Source organism: Grampus griseus (genome assembly GCF_964374135.1).
Source record: "Grampus griseus genome assembly, chromosome: 7".
In the NCBI taxonomy this organism is placed as follows: domain Eukaryota; kingdom Metazoa; phylum Chordata; class Mammalia; order Artiodactyla; family Delphinidae; genus Grampus; species Grampus griseus.
Window position 1 is genome coordinate 87871111 of NC_139001.1, and position 18074 is coordinate 87889184.

At 35.1% G+C, this 18074-nt stretch overlaps 1 protein-coding gene across 1 annotated transcript in view; it reads left to right on the plus strand.

Moving 5' to 3' along the window:
- The window catches only part of LRP1B (LDL receptor related protein 1B), a gene marked incomplete at its 3' end in the record, with an annotated part of 1802496 nt that overhangs the window by 526363 nt on the left and 1258059 nt on the right, over positions 1 to 18074 (plus strand). The gene's annotated exons all lie outside the window — the stretch shown is intronic.

The following is an 18074-nucleotide window of genomic DNA, read 5'->3' on the forward strand; positions in this document are numbered from 1 at the left end:
GGATAGCCTGCCAGAATTTCACACATCTTTGTGTTTAGGCGTTTATTATTTATTTTATTTATTTAAAATTTGTTTTATGTAGAGGGAAGATAATATTTTTCATATTTTTGTTGCTTGAACCTGCCTGTACTTATTTCCTGAGCTCTTATTTGCATACTTCAAACAATAACCTGATATTCTTTTAGTATTTAATTAAAGTTTTGATCACTTCATTGGAAATATTCAAACTTTTTCCCTGGGCAAAAATTTTAACTTATATAAACCAATAATCATTAAAGATTACCACTAAGGAACTTATCCTTGCTGTTTAAAAAAAAATAGTAGAGGGTTATTTTCTGTTCTCAAACTCTCTGAACTTTTCAGAGAAATGTAGTTACCATGAATTTATGTATTTATTTACAAGTGAACAGAATAATAAGAATAATGTAAAGTAAGAGCTTAGAAGATAGAAGTTGAGGGTCATAGTGTTTATGCTGTATTAGTATAAATGACCAAACATGACTATTCTCGACCATAATAATCAAGCTTTGTAAAAATCATCTAAAGTTTATAAACAAGTTTACTAGGGAAGCACTGCTTGCTCTTAGAGACTGTGGAAACAAATTAACTTCCCAAAGTTCAGTGACTTTAAAAGCATTCTTATGGTGTGACATGCTTCCTATCTATCTCATAGCTATATCATAAGGAACACTTGGCTTCCGAGGTAGCTTAGGGGCAGAGAAGAGAGAACTGGAAGTTTCCTTGGACACTTTTTAAAACTAGGCACCACTGCTGCCCACTAGATTGACTAGAATGCAATGTTAATGAATCCAACCTAGCTTCAAAGAAATGGGGAAGGAGAAAATGGTGAACCACTCGCATTCCCCCAGCTAAAGGCTGATTTGATGGTGACACAAAATCAATACTCTTCTCGTGTTCACTCCTCCTTCTACCTGGGCCCTTCTTGCCCCAACCATAGCTTGTCTGCATTATTACCTGAATGCCTTAACCTCTTTGAAGATGTATCAGCAATGCGGAAGAGAAGAAAAAGGGAGAGGGAAGGTGACATGGGGAAAAAGGGAAGGAGGAGGAAAACAGGAGGAGAAACAGCTGTATTAAAGTCAGAATCTTCCTTGACTTTTCTCTTGCCACAGATTGCTACTAGCCTGACGGAAGTGGCGCTTTGTCACCTCCCTGGCCTGACTCGAGTCTTGCTGCCTGATGGTTCACTAACTAGAACCGAATGGGTTTTAATCTTCTTATGGGGGTAGTTCTTTTTACCTCATGGGTTGAACAAATCAGCTCATCCTTAAAGACTTGTTCATATTTCCCTGACTGTGAAGCCTCCCCTGAATTTTAGAGCTACCTGGGAACTACATTTCTACCCTCTTGATTATATGAATTTGTTTACTACTTAATTACTGTTTAGATTGTTCCGCACGTTTCCATGAGTTCTCTTCATAATTGAATTATAAACCTCTTGGTGAGTTGTAACTTGTTCTTCTTACTGCTGTATTCCCAATGTACTTGGCATATAGAAGATGCTCACTAAGGATTAAGCAAATGAATTAATTCACTGTCTTATACATCATTATCTTCATATCACTTAGGACAACATTGTGTGTAGAATAGACCCTCAATGAGCATTTATGGATTGACTGGTTCTCCTTTTATTTATTTATTTTTAAAGTCCCATTTTTCTTTTTTCTACTTACTTATTTATTTACTTTTGGCTGCGTTTGGTCTTCGTTGCTGTGCACTGGCTTTTTCTCCCGTTGTGGCAAGCAGGGACTACTCTCTGTTGTGGTGCGTGGGCTTCTCATTGCGGTGGCTTCTCTTGTTGTGGAGCACGAGCTGTAGGTATGTGGGCTTCAGTAGTTGCAGCATGCAGTTTCAGTAGTTCTGGCTCGCGGGCCTAGTTGCTCCGTGGCGTGTGAGATCTTCCCGGGGCAGGGATCGAACCCGTGTCCCTTGCACTGGCAGGCGGATTCTTAACCACTGCGCCACCAGGGAGGTCCCGGTTCCCCTTTTAAATGCTTCAAAATGAAACAGTGCCGATGGAAGGGGATGTATAAGTCAGCTCTTAGACACATTTTATAGTAGCAATTTTTAAAAATAAATTACATCCATTGTACATGCTTGGTTTTCAAATACATACACTCAGATTTTCAATGCAAACATGAAATTTTCTTCTAAAGTTTGGCAAAATGAATATAAAAGCTAAGATGCAACTCCTTGGAAAGTTTACCCTCATTTCCCATTATAATTATATGCAAACAGGAATTATAATTATACGCAAATAGGAATTAGAAGAAGAAATTTAGGGGATTTGACAGTGTTGATGTTTAGAGAATTGTACAAGATATCAGCACAAACAAAACCCAAATCAGAGTGTATTCCATGAAGTGTGTAAAATGCTGGCAGAAAGTTTTCGTGCTTAAATCCTAAGGAGTTTACATCTCTTATAAAAAATGTATAAGAATAATTCCAGGGAATTTTCTTGGCATGAAATTTCTGAAAATTTTTTCTTACCAAAATGTGCTAAATCTTATCAAATACACATACCACACAGTAATATATTAAAATACTGAATGTAACATTTTCCCCAACAATTTTAACTAGTTATTGCAGAAAAAAAATAATTGCTGATAGAGGAAAATAATGATTATATGGGAGAAAGAAGAATGATTTTAGAGTTGATAGATCTAGATTATGGATCTGGATATATATATATATATATATATATATATATATATATATATATATCTCGCTCCTAAACAAACATTATTGAGGCCCTACCATGTGCAACATGCCATGAATTTTCCTGGGAACATATTTAATCTTCTAAACCTAATCTAATCCTTGAAAGCCCTATAAGGTAGCTGTTGTTCCCATTTTGTACACAATGAACTTATGAATCAAATGTTAGGCATTTTCCTGGTGTCATATAACTAGTATGTGTTGAAGCCAGGGCCATGGCAGTATCATCTATCCAGTACTAATTCCACCACATCAGTGATACCTCCTGATAACCCCTGTAGATGACAAGTATGAATTCAATGTCTAATGCACTCCTCTTTGATCTTTTATAGCTCAATTTTCTACCTCACTACTTTTGTGGGATAAAATACTGGAAACTTCTCTTTCCCCAGTATACCAATTTACAATAATTCCCAGCAGCTTGCACGTATGTATATAAAGATAGAAACCTAGATGAAAGAATGAACAAGTTATGATACTGAGGCAGCTTCTCATTTGTGCTCCCCAGTTTATAGAGACATGAATGGAATATCCTTTACTGCTCAAATCCTTTCCCTTAGCCAACCCATGAGATGCGTCGTGGTAAAATACAATTTTCTGAAGTCTGCAGGCTGAGGAAGTTACTTCTGCTACCTTAATTATTGCATCGCCTTTAAAGCACAGGAATTTAAAGAGGGCCAGCCTTCCAGTCATGCCATGCAGAGTAGCAGCTCAGTGGTACTGCAAGTGCAGCACCAATAATGTGGCTGACGTTTGGAGTAGAGGCCTGCTTTTGCTCAGCAAATTAATAATTCTCAGATGTCTACTTTTTAATTTTCCATACATTTCAGATCAACAGTTTTTTTTCCCCTTAACAGGATTCTTTCATCACATTTTTCATGTCTTTTTCAATAAGTTGACCCTTATGTTTGTCTTTTAACTGTGAGGTTAACCTTGTTCTCACCTTCAGCCTTTAATTGTATTGGCGATCAGTGCTTTTACTGCATGATTTATTTAGCTATTATTTGGCCTGAACTGGAGTTGACTCAGTTGGGTAAAAAAACAAAACAGCAACAACAACAAAAACACTTGCTACAAAATGAGCTTTGTCATTTTAATCTCTAAGCACAGTTTTATTCTGCTATTTCATTTTGTGGTTAGTGCCACTAAAACTTATTTTGTTTTCGAAGGGGCTGTGCTTATCCCTTCCATATGAGGTATGAGCTGGGATGTTCCGGCCCTCATTCTTTATTTTTCCTTCAAGCTATTCTCCTGCTCTCCCTCTTTTTTCTTCATATCCTCCCTGATTTCTCCTTTATAAAATAAATAGCTTACCCAGGATTTTGCCACCCGAGAAAATATCCATCTCCAAGTGACTTAAAGTCTATATATTCTGTCCAAACAATTCTATTAGGATTGCAGTCATTTTCTTATGTGCAACATTGTCATGTAGGTAATCAGAAAAGTACTCCCCCTTTCCTTTGTGTTTTACTTTTTTCCTATAAGCTTTACACTCAAGTTCATATGATTGGAAATTTCAGAGAGTTAAGTGAATTATCTAAGGTCATATAACAAGTAAATGGCAGAGTAGAAATCCAGTTGTGACTTCAGGCTTGCTTTTCTTCCTTTGTTTCTCTATTTTTTTTTTTTTTTTTTTACTTTTCATGCTACATCAACAGATTATACTGGCTATATTTATCTGGCATGTTGAATTGCAAACAGACATTTCTGGACTCTGCCTCATATCAAAGTTAAATAATTCATTATTTCAATCTAAAACAACTTTTCAACAATGATGTGGAAAATTAAAATATAAGATAATGGAATATTATTACTTCTTATCCCAGGTCCACTGCAGAGGCATTCAGGACTCAAAACAATCATCTGTTTCTATTTTGCCATTTCTCACCCAGGCATATTATCTTTCATTGTCTGGCAATATTAAAGGCTGTAGCATGTACATGAAAAATGTCTATGGGATATAAGCCTTCATAATGCCATTTTATGCAGTAGTTTCCTTGGAAGATAGTTAACTGCTTGCTCTTGGTTATTAGAATTACAGCATTACATTTAAGAGTTGAAAGTGAGTTTAAAGTGTTTTGGGAGCATTCCTAATTCAAAGCCAGCTTTATTATGTTTTAAAATAGATTCTACAGTCCACTAATCTAAAATACAAACTACATACTTTATAATGAAATAAAATGAATATTCAGTGTAGTATTTAATTTTCTAGTTAATTACTGCATAGTTAGTTTCTTTTTTATAATTCTCTTTTCTCAAACTATATCAATGTTGGGAAAAACTGGAAGGTCATGTCATAAGCTCCAATGCATGGTATCTGAACGCATATTTTAAAAAGTGAGATGCATTAGATCTCAGTCAAATACATTTAATGATACAGTTATTATTGCTGGCACTTTAAATAAATGGAATTTAACTTATTGCAGAGGACTCTAATTTTCTCAGTAGAGGAGAAGAAAAGATCATTGAAAGTTAATGAATACTAGAAAAATATACCTCCACGCAAAGAGTTTATAGCTATTGTTTGCCTCAGTGGGTATTTAGTAAACTAACTTCAACTCTCTTTTTAACAAACAATTTAACAAACATTTATTGGGCATATACTACTATGTGCCAGGCCCTGAGGATACAGACCAAATAGCTGTGCTTCCCACCATTAAAAAAACAAACAACAACAACAGCAAAAAACTCTCATTCCAATACAACATGCTTTGTTTAAAGAATGAGATACGTGAAAAATAATGTTGGAACACAAGTGAAATACAGGGATTCATTCTGATTGTATTAGCAGTAGCTTGGGGTATTTGGGGAGGAAAATAGAGAAGGTGAAGATGCCATGTGATTGAAGCTAAAGGATGTGCAGAAAGAACAAGCCTGAGAGAATGGAAAGAAAATCTGATTAAGGTATCCTAAAGCCTATATAAATCGATCTTTTACACATAATCGTATTAATTGTTTTTCCAAATATTGATAAAAAGAGCGTGTATGTTCCACATGCTCAAAATCACAATAATTATCTTGGTACAAGTTGTAGATATCTGTAGATCTTGGAAGGTTATATCTGTATTTATTGTGCTCTTCAGCAATTTGTTAGGGAATCAAATCCTTTAAGAAGCTTGCTTCTCCCTTCAGTGAAAGGGGATGTAGAGACTGAAGCAAGGATTTTTCTTTGGTTTTCTGTTTTTAGTTATTGATGCTGTCAAAGTCCAAATAAATTATTGGTGATTACAATTATTAGTTTACAGTTCACTTTGGTTCGAGCTTCTGTTGCTGAATCTTCACTAATAATGTGAATACTTCAATTTGAGTTTCCAGGATTGGGAACCACCATTGCATTTTCTTTTCCTTGCATACATCTGCCCTGTGAGCTTATAAGGCAAGTCTTAAAATATAAGCTTGTAGCCGTGTAATACGTAATAAAAGGAAGTAGGGAGGGAGGGAGACTTTGCAAAGCACATTATGTTAAAAAAAAAAAAAAGTTACCTGTTAAGTGTTTTATTTATTTGCTTAGATCTTTACCATAACAGTTAGGCAGAAAAAGGATGTTTTCTGTAACAATCTGGTTAGGATTCTTTAGTTGGAGATCAAATGAAGATAACAGAAGAACTGAGAATGATACACATATATGTGTGTGTATGTATATAGCTTACTTTATTTCAATTGTGAGTTTGTGTGTGTGTGTGTGTGTATATATAATTAAACAAGCAAAAATAGATGTAAGAGATTTAGGAGACTGTACAGTAAGATTCTGATATAAGGACTCCTGGTCAGTTAGGAACCTGTGAAAAACCTGCTTCAAACATGGCGACTATAGAGTCTCAATTTTGATCCAGGCTGGATTCTTGCTCCTCTTGTGTTGTTCCTACTTCCACTGATGCAGTTCCCTGTCCAGTGCTAGTACTGTTCAATTCTCATCTAAAGTTTGCTTTAAATGTTTTATATTTTTTATTAACTATATCACATAAGCCTTCAAATTGCTTGCTGGTGCTTACTCATGAGCCCAGGAACAAGCCCTCTTTCCCAGTTCACATACTACTGTCTACCTTTGCATGGCCTTTGTCTCCAGTGTGTTGCCTGAAACTCTATTCTGTTGTGATCTAAACTGACCATGGCTTGCCCCTCACCCCTCCAAACAGAAGTTATAACACCATGCCATTTATGGGTGTCACCATTAAGCATGCACCTGGTATTAGAATCTCTTGATTTCTTTTTCCATTTAATGCCCAACGTTTGGTAAGCACCAAAGGAATCAGTGAGCATGAGACCTTCCCTGCACCGTGATCCAGGGCAGTGCAAAGCAGTAGCAGATACCTGCCGAATATGAATGAAGTGAGAATATATTCACCAAACTCTAATTATCAGTCAGTTGTTCATGTCCTTAATTTTCTTTTTTAAAAATATTTTATTTTATTAAAAAAATTTTTTTTGTCTGCGTTGCATCTTAGTTGTGGCACGTGGGATCTTCCTTGAGGCATGCGGGATTCTTTTGTTGTGTGTGGGCTCTTCGTTGTGGTGTGCAGGCTTTCTCTCTCTAGTTGTGGGGCACGGGCTCCAGAGCGCATAGGCTCTGTAGTTTGTGGCATGCAGGCTCTCTCGTTGAGGTGCAGAGCTTAGTAGTTGTGGTGCGCGGGCTTAGTTGCCCCCCGGCATGTGGGATATTTGTTCCCTGACCAGGGATCAAACCCGTGTCCCCTGTATTGTAAGGCCGATCATTTACCCCTGGACCACCAGGGAAGTCCCATGTCCTTAATTTTCAAATGCAGAGACCCAGATCTGCTCAGACCCAGTCAAATATCTTCTGCACAAGAGTCACAGTAGACACTTTGTGGGCCCAGTTTCATCCACACTGGTTCCTTCCACCATAATAATACGTATGCTCCCAATAGTTCATCTCAATTGTCATATCCTTTTTCTTTCCCCCCAAAACTAGTATCTCATAGTGGTTTACATAATTTTATGCAAGGAATGTGTGCATTTCTTGATACTCTGGTTACCTTAGGTTCACTCTCTAATGTCATGTATATATTATTTGTAATTCCTTTGGTAAGCTTTCTATTTCTCTATTAATCTGCCTTTCAGTCATGCTTCAATACTGCAATGCTGCTGCTTTATCAACCCCGTGCATTTTCAGTCATTGTACACATCTTTGTGTTAAGAAAATAATACAAGTTTACGTGAATGCATTCACAAGGCAAAAATTCCTAACAGTACACAGAACTATACAAAACAAAACACTTTAGTCTCCCTTTACTTCCTTTCCAGCCTTCACTGCCCTTCCCAGAAGTAACAATTTTCTACAGTTTGGAATATGTATTTCCAGGCATCTTTCTGTGTATCTACATATATACATATGTATGTGATATGGAATAGACATGGATATGTTAATTTACATAAACATATGTATTGTTCTGTGATGTACATTATTTAGCCATATGCCTGATAGGTGATTATATGATAATACATAAATTTCTACCTCACTCTTTTCAACAACTTCAAAGTATTCCATAATAGAGAGAAACCATGCATTTTTTAACCACTTTCCTGCTGTGGGACCTTTAGACAGGTTCACTTTGTTTTCGCCCATTCAAATGGTAAAGCAATGAACATTCTTGTCAGAATATATTGATAGTCTGTATGACAGCTTCTGATAATTAAATTCCTACAATTGGAATTGCTGTGTTAAAAAAAATACTGTATAATTCTGACTTTGATAGGCACTGCCATATGCCATCCAAATAGATTTTACCAACTGACACACCAACCACAGGTTTTAACATTTGAAAATATTAAACTAATTAATGTAAGGTTTTGTCAAACTTATGAACAAATTTATATCTCGTGATTTTAGCTTGCATTTTCCTCATTATTCCTGAGGTTGAGTTCTTTTTGTTTTTTTACATTTATTACGTTAGGAATTCCCTGATAATATATGATGTCCATGCTTTTTTATGTATTGAGTAATTTTTTATTAATTTAATAAAACAGTTTAGATATTAATAATTGGTATATGCCATTTAGAGATGAATTCCAATGTTAAGCTGTATATATTTATTGCTTATTTTTATATTTCTTCTTTATACAAGTGCATATTAAACTCCCTCCATTAGTTGAGGGTCCTTGTTTTATATCTTTTCTGTCATACTCAGTACCCAACGTAGACACAATAAATAGGCACTCAGTATTGACTGTCAATAGATAATGGAGGCTACAGTGGCAAAATAAAGATCAGGTTCGCAGAAATGTGCTGCTGGTTCAGTGCCAGCAGTAACACAGTCAGTTCTGGGTTAGCTGTGTCATCTGATGAGTTATCAGTCCTGAATGTATAAAACCAGAGGATAAAAGGGGCTTTTATACCCAGAGATACAACCACTCCTTTTGGTCTGTTCAGTCATTTAGTTATGAGTTAATTATATTACACATTAACTCATCAAACAATGTGTTTATCTTCACTGATTTGTTTAGCTATTTCTGTGGTAACCCACATGGAAAGGCAGCTTAAACCAAAATATTTTTAAAGGCTTCTGTCAAGAAGTCATGTCCTAAATGTTATTCCATAAGGCTGCCTGCAAAAGCCAACTGAAACATTGTACACGTACCATTTGTCAAATCACTCATTTTGCATAGTTTTTTATTTTTAATTCAGCTTTTATTTAATAAAGCTTCTTCCACATACATATTTATAAGCACATGAAATTATGCAGGTTTTGCATATAGACATAAAATTTTAAGTGAACAGAGTACTAGTTTTCTCAGGAAGAAAGAATATATTTAAGATTCAAGCAAAATATAGCAATCCCTTTTTTTAATATTTCACCATTTCTCTCAGTCCCCATTAGCATATACACTTCCCTTCTGAAAGCTTTTATTCACTTACTTGCCAGATTCTGAGGTAACATCCAATATGTTCCATTCCTAGTCAAAGAGGCATGGTTTGTTTTTATGATTTGGAAGGATAGAGTTTTCTCTAAATAATGTTTTAAAAGATCTTGAGCTAATTTTAATCATGCAAGTTTATAACGCAGGTTGTAAGAAGAACTGTCTTTCTCAGTCACCCTGTACAATCCCAAAGCAGCAATTTTTAATTGTTTTTGTTTTCCTTTTTTCTTTTTTTTTTTTTTTAAGGGAAGGAGGTTGGGAGATTAATGAAAGTAAATGTTTCTTTCAAAGCTGTCTTTGGTGTGTGTATGTATATGTGTATGTTTTTGACTATGGTTTTGGCTTCAGAAATCTAAGTATGTTATGCAATCAAGTCCACATATTAAAATCCTTAGTGATAACCTCAAATATCAAAATACTAAAATGGCCATTTTACAGAAGTAACAGTGAATTAATGAATGTTTTAGAATATCTCTACTTACAGTGGGAAATTTTATTGGCAGGCAAATTCAATGGTTTGACCAAACTCCCGTGGGTTACTTTTAATTGAAATGGGCCACTCCAATCATACCACCAAAAGTCTATCAAAATTGTAAAAAGATAAATAATCTATGAAATTAATATAAATGTAGCAAGAATGTTCATTATATATAGCTTTTATATATATATTAAACATATCTAGCATGTATTTTTATATATTGCAAATACAATCCATTTAATATTTATCATAAACATATAATTAATGTACAACCATAATTGTTGAAATAAGAGAAGGTGCCTATTGCTACAAGCTACTTTGGTAACTTTAAAGAATGTCCCTCATCTTTTCCAGACATTCATTTTTTTCATTCATAAAACAAGGGGCTTGAACTTGGCAATATTCTAAAATTCCTTTTAGCTGTTAAATTCTATCAACAAGTGTAATTTTACTATTTTTAATGATTACAAAGGTTTATAGTTTTTATAGCTTTGCTTTTATGACATCTTTTTGGGCATATCTGATTCATTCAGTGCAAAGTCCTGCTCAGGAATATAACAGTTCCCAGTTATAACATCGTTTCTATGGAAGGAGAACACTAAGTTTTAAGAGGCACCTTTTTTGATAGAATTTATATGAGCACATTATCTCAGAAATGGGGATTGCTAGTGTATTTCAGTTTCTCTAAGAGCTAATTCTCCCAATAGGCTTGTTTGTCTTTTCAATACTCTTTATATTGAGACTACGTGGGGGAAAAAAAAAAAGTGTACTGCTTTGTGGGAAATAATTAGTCATGTTTCATGATTTTAACTGAAGGTTTATAGTTAATTTCTTTGGGATCAAGAAAAGGGCCTCAAATCCATTCTACTGGTTTTTTTTTTCCTTTTGGCACAAATGTTTAAATGGAACAGTGTGTAACATGAATTCTATATTACTTTCTACTATGCTAATCCAAGAACTTTAGCATATGTGGCTAATTTTACTTTAGATTGCTTAATTTTCATAGTTTTTTCTTCAGAATTTCAACAGTCCTTTAATGTAGCTTGAGTGTGCATGTGAATATTCATAAAATAAGTATATGCTTAATGCATACAGAGTTTCTGTATGGGATGATTAAAAAGTTCTGGAAATAGATAGTGGTGATTGTTACAAAACATTGTGAATATACTAATGTGCTGAATTGTACAGTTAAAAGTGGTTAAAATGGGGCTTCCCTGGTGGCTCAGTGGTTGAGAGTCCGCCTGCCGATGCAGGGGACACGGGTTCTTGCCCCGGTCCGGGAGGATCCCACATGCCGCGGAGCGGCTGGGCCCGTGAGCCATGGCCGCTGAGCCTGCGCGTCCGGAGCCTGTGCTCCGCAACGGGAGAGGCCACAACAGTGAGAGGCCCGCGTACCGCAAAAAAAAAAAAAAAAAAAGCAGTTAAAATGCTAAATTTTATATTAGCATATTTTACTACAGTAAAAATATAAATATAGCAAAACTCTTACATTAATTGTTTCTGGAGTTAAATTGGTGAATTCAAGGGAAACACTTCCCTGGAAGGAAAAAGAATCAGAAAATACTTTGTATTTAATATTTGAGGTTAACTTTGTGCTGGATTCTAGACACCTAACTATCCCCAAGTCTGCTGTAATAATGATTTGCAAGTAATATGTCTGTCTCAAGGGTGAGATGACCTCTGTGGGTCTATTAATTCCATATCCATATACATGTTTATAGTTCTTTCCTTATAACCAGAATATTCACCTCGGTCATTTTGATGATACGATGTGAATGGAATACACAATTATAGCAGCTAGAGCAAGAACAGACCAACTCAGATAATATGGGCATCCCCAAAGGTTTGCAGAGCTTTGTCTTTTGAGTTATTATATACTATGCAGTTATTCTGTGTTTACAAGGGGCTAATTATCACCTTATTCTCATGGGTGACCAAAGCAATATATAAATAAAAGGATACCGAGAAATATCCAAAATACTTTTCAGGTAGAAAATTCTGAATTTGAAGATAAAAGTCAATTTGATATTGGGTGGAATATCAAAATCATAAAGAGATTTGATCCTTATTAAATCCAAAACATATTTAGAAGTTAATCATTTAGGCTATTATCCTTCTTTGTGATGATGTGGAAAATGATGGTTCTGTCCAAGAGGAAGGCTTTATACTTTTGTTTAACTCCTGCAACACTTAACACAATACACAGTACACTCTCACAGCCCACGGTCTATAAATATTTTGTTATTGAGACTAATTGGTACAGACCTAGACCAACTTTGAGGAACATTGATCAATTTTTATGGCATGGTTGAACACTATCTCTCTAGTTCATTTAGTCTTCATTCTGCATTAATTGCCTAAATCTGTTAGGTCCAACAAAAGAACAAAATTTTTTTTTTTTAATATTAAGTCTCCCCCTACTCTCAAGCAGCCTCTTTACAAGTAAAAAAAATAATGAATTTTAAACCAGACTCTGGAATAATTTCAAATTAAATTTGTATTTTATGTGAACGAACAGTATGGCACTGACAGTTCTCATCATGTCAGCTTTGTTCAGGAAGTATTCAGGATACGGAAACAATATAATGAATGAGGCTTACGTTAAAATTGGGCAGCCACAGTAGGAGAAACTTCCAGAAGAAATGCATGGATGCTAGACAGAGAGTAACAGAGTAAAGAAAATAATGACACAGGCAGATGTCTGACTTGAGTGGTGGAGAACTGAAAATAGTCATTTGCTAATTACTAAATGTTTTAAGTGCCATGAGTCTTTATTCATTTATAAATACTACATAATTATATGGGTTTTTCTTTAATAAACATATATATATATACAATTTTACTAAAATATACATAAAATTTGGTATTTATAGCCTTTATGGGTAGTATCAAAAATGAGATAAGATAGGAGATGATCACAATATATTATTGACCAGCCATGAGAAACAGAGTACTCCAATACGCATCTTGAAGAAGAAAAAACAATTTTTTAAACTCCCTGCAAAGAAAAGTCCAGGACTGGATAACTTCACTGGGGAATTCTACCAAACATACAGGAAAGAATTTATACTGATCCTTCTCAAATTCTTCCAAAAGACTGAAGACGAGGGAACACTCCCAAAGTCATTCTATGAAGTCACCATCACTCTGATACCAAAACCAGACAAAGACACTACCAAAAAAGAAAATTAGAGGCCAATGTCTTTGAATATAGATACAAAAATTGTCAGCAAAATATTAGCAAACAAATGCAACAACACATAAAAAAATGCAACAACACATAAAAAAGATCATACACTACGATCAAGTTGGATTCATCCCAGGGTCACAAGGATAGTTCAACATATGCAAATCAATCAATGTTATACACCACATCGACAAATGACAAAAACCACATGATCTCAATAGATGCAGAAAAAATCATTTGTTAAAATTTTATATCCATTCATGATAAAGACTCTTACCGAAGTGGGTTTAGAGTAAACTTCTCAACATAATACAAGCTATTTATGACAAACCTACAGCCAACATAATACTCAGTGAAAAGTTGAAAGCCTTCTTGTTAAAATCTTACCTTGGAACAAGATAAGGATGCCCACTCTCAGCACTTCTATTCAACATAGGATTGGAAGTCCTAGACACAGAAATCAAACAAAAGAGGTACCCAAATTGGAAGGAAAGAGGTAAAATTGTCATTATGTTTGTGCATACTACATATAGAAAACCTTATATATAGTTTAGAAAACCCTAAAGATGCTAAGAAAAACTACTAGAACTGATTAAAAAAATTGATCAAGGTAGCAGGATACAAGATTTACAGAAATCTGTTGCATTTCTTTACACTAACAATGAAATATCAAAGAGGAAAAGTAAAAAACAATTCCTTTTAAAATTGCATAAAAAATACCTAGGAATAAACCTAACAAAGGAGGTAAAAGACTTAATATGCTGAGAACTATAAAACACTGATAAAGGAAACTGAAGATGATTTAAAGAAATGGAAAGATATCCCATGCTCTTGTATTGGAAGAATTAACACTGTTAAAATGGCAGTACTACCCAAAGCAGTCTACAGATTTTATGTGATCCCTATCAAATTACCCATGACATTTTTCATGCAACTAGAAGAAATAATCCTAAAATTTATATGGAACCATAAAAGACCCAGAATTGCCAAAGCAATCCTGAGGAAAAAGAACAAAGCTGGAGGCATAACCCTCCTAGACTTCAGACAATACTACAAAGCTACAGTAATCAAAGAGTGGTATCAGCAGAAAAACAGAAATATAGATCAATGGAACAGAATAGAGAGCCCAGAGATAAACCCACACACCTATGGTCAGTCAATTACTCTTTGACAAAGGAGGAAAGAATATACAATGGAGAAAAGACAGTCCCTTTGGCAAGTGGTGTTGGGAAAGCCAGACAGCTACATATAAATCAATGAAGTTAGAACACTCTCTCACACCATACACAAAAATAAACTCAAAGTGGCTTCTTGGGTCACAAATTGAGCCACAGTAAATTTAAGAAAATTGAAATCATATCAAGCATCTTTTCTGACCACAATGCTATGAGATTAGAAATGAATTACAGGGGAAAAAACCATAAAAAACAGAAACACATGGAGGCTAAACAATACGTTACTCAATAACCAAGAGATCATTGAAAAAATCAAAGAGGAAATAAAAAAATACCTGGAGACAAATGACAAAACACGATGATGCAAAACCTATGGGATGCAGCAAAAGCAGTTCTAAGAGGGAAGTTTATACAAGCCTACCTCAATACACAAGAAGAATCTCAAACAATCTAACCTTACACCTACAGGAACTAGAGAAAGAGGAACAAACAAAACCCAAAGATAGCAGAAGGAAAGAAATCATAAAAATCAGAGTAGAAATAAATGAAATAGAAACAAAGAAAACAATAGCAAAGATCAATAAAACTAAAACTTGGTTCTTTGAGAAGATAAACAAAATTGATAAACCATTAGCCAGACTCATCAAGAAAAAGAGGGAGAGGACTCAAATCAGTAAAATTAGAAATGAAAAAGGAGAATTTACAACAGACACCGCAGAAATACAAAGCATCCTAAGAGACTGCTACAAGCAACTCTATGCCCATTAAATGGATAGCCTGGAAGAAATGGACAATTTTAGAAAGGTATAACCTTCCAAGACTGAACCAAGAAGAAACAGAAAATATGAACAACCAATCACAGGTAATGAAATTGAAAGTGTGATTAAAAATCTTCCAAAAAACAAAAGTCTAGGACCAGATGGCTTCACAGGTGAATTCTATCAAACATTTAGAGAAGACCTAACACACATCCTTTCAAACTGTTCCAAAAAACTGCAGAGGAAGGAACACTCCCAAACCCATTCTGTGAGGCCACCATCACCCTGATAGCAAAATCAGACAAAGATAGTACAAAAAAAGAAAATTACAGACCAATATCACTGATGAATATAGATGCAAAAATCCTCCACAAAATACTAGCACACAGAATCCAACAACACATTAAAAGGATCATACACCATGATCAAGTGGGAGTTATCCCAGGGATGCAAGGATTCTTCAATATAAGTAAACCAATCAATGTGATAAACCATATTAACAAATTAAAGAATAAAAACCATATGATCATCTCAATAGATGCAGAAAAAGCTTTTGACAAAATTCAACACCGATTTATGATAAAAACTCTCCAGAAAGTGGGCATAGAGGGAACCTACCTCAACATAATAAAGGCCATATACGACAAACCCACAGCAAACATCATTCTCAATGGTGAAAAACTGAAAGCATTTCCTCTAAGATCAGGAACAAGATAAGGATGTCCACTCTCACCACTGTTATTCAACATAGTTTTGGAAGTCCTAGCCACGGCAATCAGTGAAGAAAAAGAAATTAAAAGGAATACAAATTGGAAAAGAAGAAGTAAAACTATCACTGTTTGCAGATGACATGATACTATATGTAGAGAATCCTAAAGATGCCACCAGAAAACTACTAGAGCTAATCAATGAATTTGGTAAAGTTGCAGGATACAAAATTAATGCACAGCAATCTCTTGCATTCCTATACACTATTAATGAAAATTCTGAAAGAGAAATTAAGGAAACACTCCCATTTACCATTGCAACAAAAAGGATAAAATACCTAGGAATAAACCTACCAAGGGAGACAAAAGACCTGTATGCAGAAAATTGTAAGACACTGATGAAAGAAATTAAAGATGATACCAACAGATGGAGATATATACCATGTTCTTGGATTGGAAGAATCAACATTGTGAAAATGTTTATACTACCCAGAGCAACCTACTGATCAGTGCAATCCCTATCAAATTACCAATGGCATTTTTTACAGAGCTCAAACAAAAATATCTTAAAATTTGTATGGAGACACAAAAGACCCTGAATAGCCAAAGCAGACTTGAGGGAAAAAAACAGAGCTGTAGGAATCAGACTCCCTGACTTCAGACTATACTACAAAGCTACAGTAATCAAGGCAATATGGTACTGGCACAAAAACAGAAACATAGATCAATGGAACAAGATAGAAAGCCCAGAGGTAAACCCACACACCTATGGCCAATGAATCTATGACAAAGGAGGCAAGGATATACAATGGAGGAAAGACAATCTCTTCAGTAAGTGGTGCTGGGAAAACTGGACAGCTACATGTAAAAGAATGAAATTAGAACACTCCCTAACACCATACACAAAAATAAACTCAAAATGGATTAGAGACCTAAATGTAAGACTGGACACTATAATAAACTCTTAGAGGAAAACATAGGAAGAACACTCTTATCTTTTTTTGCTCCACCTCCTAGAGTAATGGAAATAAAAACAAAAATGAACAAATGTGACCTAATGAAACTTAAAAGGTTTTGCACAGCAAAGGAAACCATAAACAAGACGAAAAGACAACCCTCAGAATGGGAGAAAATATTTGCAAATGAATCAGTGGACAAAGGATTAATCTCCAAAATATATAAACAGCTCATGCAGCTCAATATTAAAGAAACAAACAACCCCATCCAAAAATGGGCAGAAGACCTAAATAGACATTTCTCCAAAGAAGACATACAGATGGCCAAGAAGCACATGAAAAGCTGCTCAACATCACTAATTATTAGAGAAATGCAAATCAAAACTACAGTGAGGTATCACCTCACACCAGTCAGAATGGGCATCATCAGAAAATCTACAAACAACAAATGCTGGAGAGGGTATGGAGAAAAGGGAACCCTCTTGCACTATTGGTGGGAATGTAAATTGATACAGCCACTATGGAGAACAGTATGGAGGTTCCTTCAAAAACTAAAAATAGAATTACCATATTACCCAGCAATCCCACTACTGGGCATATACCCAGAGAAAACTATAAATCAAAAAGACACATGCACCCCAATGTTCATTGCAGCACTGTATCCTATAGCCAGGTCATGGAAGCAACCTAAATGCCCGTTGACAGATGAATGGATAAAGAAGATGTGGTACATATTTATAGTGGAATATTACTCAGCCATAAAAAGGAACTAACTTGGGTCATTTGTAGAGACACGGATGCATCTATAGACTGTCATACAGAGTGAGGTAAGTCAGAAAGAGAAAAACAAATATCGTATATTAGTGCATATATATGGAACCTAGAAAATGGTACAGATGAACCGGTTTGCAGAGCAGAAATTGAGACACCGATGTAGAGAACAAACATGGACACCAAGGGGGGAAAGTGGCGGGGGGTTGGGGTTGTGGTGGTGATGAATTGGGCTATTGGGATTGACATGTATACACTGATGTGAATAAAATGGATGACTAGTAAGAACCTGCTATATAAAAAAATTAAAATTCAAAAATAGATAAACTCAAAATGACTTAAAGACTTAAATATAAGACAGGATACCATAAAACTCTTAGAACATAGACAAAACATTCTCTGACATAAATTGTACCAATGTTTTCTT